Source organism: Cheilinus undulatus, linkage group 2 (assembly GCF_018320785.1).
Source record: "Cheilinus undulatus linkage group 2, ASM1832078v1, whole genome shotgun sequence".
Taxonomy (NCBI): Eukaryota; Metazoa; Chordata; class Actinopteri; order Labriformes; family Labridae; genus Cheilinus; species Cheilinus undulatus.
Window position 1 is genome coordinate 42,045,006 of NC_054866.1, and position 6,899 is coordinate 42,051,904.

Genomic DNA, 6,899 nt, shown 5'->3' on the forward strand with positions numbered 1-6,899 from the left:
ACAAGAAATCTGAACAGACTCTCAGATTTTGTTTTCAGGCCAAAAAATATTGAAACGAGTTTTTTTCCCCCTTTCAGCAGTTGTTAGAGTGAGTTGACCTTCAGATTCAGCGTTAAAGTGGCCTGACATCTCAAGTCATCACGCTTGCTAATTAAAGAAGCCACAAGCTCAGCTGCAGCCTTTTGCTTTCTCTTCTCTGCTTTCAGCTCTGGTTAAGACAACATTCACCTCACTCAGGCCTGTAAATTGCATTCTCATTAGGTAGTGGATTAGAAACAAGCTAAACATTTTGGTTCATAGAGTGCTGCCTCTGTCATCCAGACAAGGAATTGAAAGATTCTTCTTTCCCAAAATCTGACAGAAAAAACTAAGCCTTTATTTGTCTCTGTAATACAGGATGATGGGACCAAATGTCAGCAATATGATTTCTTTGACAACTGAGAGTGGGATTCAGGAGTAAAAATCACTGTTTGTCCAACGCCACATTATCAATACCTACAGCAACACCATTTCTACAGAGTTATGCTGTTATTCAAAGTGTTCATCTTTGATTGAAAAACACTCAGAATGTAGTCTGTTGTTTCTAAGATATGTCCAAGTTAGTGAAATACTTCAGCACAAGTTCAAAATCAATCAATCTGAGATGTTTTTAATCCAACGTTTGGTTTAATGAGACATCTTTTTCAGTTTTCGCTCTCCTTTAAATCCACCTTCACTTCCACATTTTCAGTGTACATCCGCTGATTTCTTTCCACTGTGCAGGGCTGAGAAGAGGACTTTGGTGTGTCTTCAAGTAGTAAAATCAAAGGGGAGGGCATGATTACACAGTTTAATTTGCAAACAAACATGATCTGTGGAAACAGTCTGCACCTGTCACAGCACTGATATTTCAGTTCATTTGACTTCAGTTCCAGTTGATTTGTCTTTACCATTAATATAAATGTATTAATAAAGATGATTCTCATTTCCTTGTTTAAAGTGTTGTTTAAACTTTCCACTGTGCAGGTTTAATAATTTTATTGTGCAGCTGCCTTTTGTACTATACACAACACCAGCGTAGATCAAATGCATGCAGTATATGACTGTTTGGAGGATGATGGTGTTTTTTTTTTTAAATTGTAGGATTTTTTTTTCAGCTCTGCTAAACTGAAAAAAGACTCAATTCTGAATGTGATTCTCACAGCATCAAAGTTAATTAAAAACCAATGTTTCTGGCAGAACTGCACACATCATTTTTGCTTTTCCTCGTGGCTCTTGATGCTGATAAATTTGGACTTTTTACCCATGACTGGCTAAGGAGCTGTTCCTCAATGTTGTTTTTTCACAGCTCTTGTCATGAAAGGCTTCTTGTGCTCTCAGCGTTAAAAATTCAACAGGGTGAAGACTGTTAAGACAAAAAAACACAAGTGTGAATGTAATCTGTCACTGTACAACCAGCTGTTTGTTAATCTGACAGTTGCAGGGCAGGGTGCTAGCTAGCTGGCATCAGCATATACTCCGGTCTCTCTCATTTCACTGGAAGATTACAGTATTATGGTCTTCATTTATATAATCCTGTCAATAGGATACAACCCTTTTCTCTGCTCTTCCCTCAAAAAGAACTTCATAGTGACTGCAGCATGTAATCAGTTAGGATACTGTAGCTCAGCAGCTTATAAGATTTATGTTATGTTGCAGAAGGTCATGGACCTTATGCTGCTAACATTACACAAGCATTGTGTTTTTCTCAAGGATTTTTAACACTACAACAAAACTTCTAACTGTATGGATGTCTGCTCTGAGGGCTTTGCATTCAGGGGACCATAACAGGCGTGCAAACAATTGCTTTTCAAAAGTAAATGAGGCATTTGTGAACTAGTTGAAAAATCTGCCCATAATCTGATGTTACCAACCTTTAAATTCTTATCACCGGTGTCAAGTAGATTTTTAACAATAAGTCTAACTCAACTCATTTTCCCTCATCCCTCTTGTCTTGAGGATGATTAATATCAGCTGTTGCCACATGCTGCTTCATTCTGTCGTTTGAATTAAAAGAATGTTTTAAATTTCTGCAGGTTTTATCCAGAAGATGTAAAAACTAATTTTCATCTCATTTTCAAAAAAGATTTTGATATTGTCATTTCTTGCAGAATTCTTACGTTTGTTCCAACATTTTAAACTTTAATAAGGGTAGGGAAACAATAATTGCTATGATTTTGTTCCTTTTAATCTTAGATCATTTTGATATAGTGAAGACTGTTTTTATGAGCTTTAACCTCCTGAGACCTGAACTTTTGTTTGAATGTATTTTTAGTTTTCTTCAAAATATTTTCCAGATAGGTCCTGTTTCTGCAGAAAATACAGCAGCGGAGAGATTTTAGAGCAGTTGTTTTGGCTGTGTCAGCAAGTTGGTCCATTTTTGGGATTGTGCAGTCAGAAATGGTGTCAGTCATTCAGAGAAGTATGGGGGAGTCAATATGATGTGGGACCACAAAGACTTGTTAAGGCCAAGTGTAAAAAATTTTATTTCTAAAATCCACAAATTTTTTCCCTTATTACCCTTATCTCTGAGAAAATATGTAAATATGTTTTGGCAGTATCCCAATATTTAAAAAAATCCCAAATATTTCTTTAAATATCCCCGAAATATTTATGTGAAAATGTATCATTAAGCCTAAACATTGCAATAATAATATCCCAAAAATTCATATAAATTCCTTAAAATTTTCAAGCAAATTCCCCCCAAAATTTCAAAGCATATTCCGCCTACATTCCTCTCAGATTTTACAAAAAAATTCCAATAAAATTATTGAAAATTGCTCCAAAAATCCAAACAATTTCTCTGAAATTTTTATGAAAATTCTTGAAAATTGCAAAGAACAATCCGCCCCCTGAGATTCCCAATCCAACTCCAAAAAAATAGCATATAAATCTCCCAATCTTTCATGAAAATGCGTGAAAATGTCAAAGCATGTTCTCCGAACACATCAAGAAAATTACTTTAACTTCATTTGACATCCTGGAATTTTCTTTAATCTAATTGCAGAAATTATTTCTGTTATAGGACAGCCAATATAAAATGTCTTCATATGTACATGCACGGTCTTAGGAGGTTTACTTTTGTAAATTAAATTATATCAACTGAAAAGTAAACATTAATCAGTTTTCTCTGTTGAATTTTGGTGGATAGATCTAGCCTTTTTTGTCAATATGACAGGGGATATTTATCTAAAAAAGGTTGGTGACCACTGGCTGGGGCTACATATATTGTTTGATGGTCCAAAAAACTGGACATATGTCTAAAATACTATGTAACGCTTGCAACTGTGGCATCAAAAGAATCTGTTAGTTTAATCGTGCAAGAAAAGTCCAAACAGCTTGAATAGTGTTTGCCAACTTTATTGGCATATTTTCTGCTTTTGCAATTTTGGCTAGCAAGTGATCTTCCAGATGTTTTAATTTCTTATCCTTGTTTTCCCCCTTGCCTTCTGTTTTTTTAATCCTTTTTACCTAAACACTGTGGAGTATTTTTTGTTAAAGGATAAGTGGTTGGTGAATAGTGGGTAAGAAGGACAAATTTAAACCCTAAAATCTATCAAACCATGTCTGACATTACAATTATATGATGATTTCGGGACCACGCTGATAGTTTCATCATGATGTAAACAAAATAATGCATTTTAAAGAGAAGTGCAAAGAAATGACGAGTCACAAACTGAAAGATCATTGAAGTCTTTGATAAAAGAAAGGAGGAAATATAGGCTCTGACACAGAAGATATATGAAGACAGACAGAGTTCAAGAGGGCTTTGCATTAATCTCGCGTTGTAATGACAGTTTAAGGTTTTGGTATTCTGATGAATTCCAGGATTGGGCTTAAACTGCTTTCATTTTGTTTGCTGGTCTTTAATCTTCTAACCCTGCGTTCTTAATCAGAACTCAGAGCAGGTTTTTAATCTTGCATGAATGAGGCCGCGGATTACGGGCCTCTGACCTTGCCATGCTGCACAGCTGCTTCCTCCTCAAATCAAGTTTCTCTTCCTGTGTAGCTTGCAAGAGAGGATAATCTTACTTTATGTGCTACAATGCTCCAAAACCCAAACTGTGCATTAAAAACACAAATACTTGGGAATAATACTAATTTGAGGCACGACCTTTTATAATAGTTTGGTGCACTTTGTTGTTTAAAGGTGATGAAGGTCAGACAAACATGAACTTGAAGACTTGATTTCATGGCAGCACAGGGGGATGATATCTTATCTCTGTGGCATTATCACCATCTAATCCTTTTGACTTTTTAATGCAACACCACTTGTTGAGTTTGAAGTTGCAGCTTTGTATGTCAGTGTATGTTGGTGAGTCCACTTCTCAGAGATGGGGGCCAGTTGTTTTTAATTCACATCAGGGCTGGTGGTGTAAATACCACTTTAACCTTGAGGACTGAGGAAAATAAAATTGATTGTTTGTTGCTTTCACTGTCACCAAGTGCTTAAAAGGACACAAAGTAACAACCACAATCTGTAAAATTAGTCAGAAGAAGACAAAAACTCAACAAAACGGTTCAATTTTTTAAAAAGTATGCTTGATTTGTTTAACACTTGTTAAAATACGATGCTGCTAGCTCTCACATGTAAGGGAAAGAGCCCTCAGACCAGAGTCAGTTCATTTTTTTGCTCTCAGCACCTTAACAAATCTACATCCCAGTTTGCTCAAGTGTGGATGTTAACAGCCCAACACTCAGGCAACACTAAGATGAACCAGACAACAATGAAGATCAAGCATTAGGCATGCCATGATTGATACTGCAGTATGATGTGATGTTGTCTGCTCAAAGGTGTTTCTTCTCTGAGATGAATCCTTGAACGAGGTGTGTAGCTTCAAGTTTCTGTTTTTTTTTCTTTACACACATAATTAGTTGTTTGCAAGAATAAGCGGCAAAAAGAAAGGTGAGGAATGTGGCTGATAATGAGCATGCAAGTCTCACATTGTTTTCTTGCTTGTAATTATCTTGGTGTATCTAATGCTTTGATCTGAGATGACTTGCATTGATGTGCTAAAAACAAAACACTGCCTGCATAAGAACTAGGTTGCCACGATGAAAGAGAGATAGGAGGTCAAATGCTATTTGGTACCAGTCCAATGAGACTGAGGACGATACAGAGAGCCTTGTAGAAGGTCTCAGGAGAGTGGCAACATACAATGGTAGGGGTTTAGGTTGTGATTTAGTCTCATGGCAGAGTTGGAGTCTTTTGTGTCTTTGTGATTAAATTCATACCTGTTTTTGCAGCACTTTGATACGACTGAAATCCTCCTCTTAGTCCAAACTACACCACTTTTAGGTGCCACAAGTATCTGTAACAACATCTGTAACAACATGTCATAGATACAGAGTCTATAAAAATCAGTCACCTCCTTGGATGTTTTAACCTTCTGTTGATTTTTTGAATCAATCATGGTCAATATAATTTGGCACTTCTGACAAAAAAAAACATCTTTAATGTCAAAGTGAAAACAGATTTCTTTAAGTAATCAAAATTTAAGAAAATATGTACGTAAAATATGAAAAATGAGTAACTGCATAAATATTTACCCCCCTTTAAAGTGACTGACCTAATTCAACAGGTTCAGCCAAGTGGTGCTAGCAGTCTCTCGATTAGTAAAATGGAGATCACCTGACTCCATTACACCATAAAGACAAAATGAAGACACTCCAAGTAACTCAGAGAAAAGGTGATTGAAAAGTATAAGTTGGGATGGATACAAAAAAAACATTTTCAAGGCACTGAACGTCCCCCGGAGTTTGGTTAAATCCATCAACAAGAAATGGAAGGAATATGGCACGAGTAGATCTGCCTAGATCAGGCCATCCTCACAACCTTTACAAGAAGGAGCCTGGTGAGAGATGCCAACAAGACACCACTGACTACTCTGAAGGAGTTACAAGTTTCAGCAGCTGAGATGGGAGAGACTCTGCATACAACAATTGTTCAATTGTTAGGTTCTTCATGAGTCAAAGCTTTATGGGAGAGCAGCAAAGAGAAAGCCACTGTTGAAGAAAACTCATTAAATCTGGATTAGAGTTCAGTGAAAGGCATGTCCATGGTCAAGTGGGAGAAAATTCTTTGGTCTGATGAGACCAATATGTGCTTTCTGGCCATCACACAAGACACCAAACACTGCGCATCACCACAAACAAACCATCCCCACTGTGAAGCATGGTGGTGGAAGCATCATGCTGTGGGGATGCTTCTCGGCAGCCAGCCTAGGAAGGCTTGTAAAGGTAGAGGGTAAAATTAAAGCAGCAAAATATGGGAAAATCCTGGATGACAATTATTTTCAGTCTGCAAGAGAACTATGGCTTGGGAGAAGATTTAATTTCCAGTTAGTCAATGACCCAAAGCATACAGTGAAAGCTACACAGAAAAGGTTTGAAGGCAACAAGGTGAATGATACAGAGTGGCTGAGTCAAAGCCCAGACCTCAACCCAGTGGAGAATTTGTGACTGGACTTGAAAAGGGCTGTTCATGCCCAATCCATGTGCAACCTGACAGAACTTGAGCAGTTTTGCAAAGAAGAATGGAATAACAACGCAGTGTCCAGATGTGCAAGCCTGACTTAGATACCCATCCACAGACTCAGTGCTGTGATTGCAGCCAAAAGTGCATCTACTACATCCTGATTTGAAGGGAATTAACATTTATGCAGTCACTAATTTTATATTACACATATTTATTCAATTGACATTACTTTGTAGAAATGTTTTCACTTTGACATTAAAGAGGTTTTTTTGTCAAAAAGTCAAATTATGTTTACTGTGATTGATTGTTAAAATCAGTAAAAGTGTAAAACATCCAAGTGGTCAACTACTTTTTCAACTTAGTTTTCATTAATCACTGAGATTGGAACTTACTGTTTTCCACA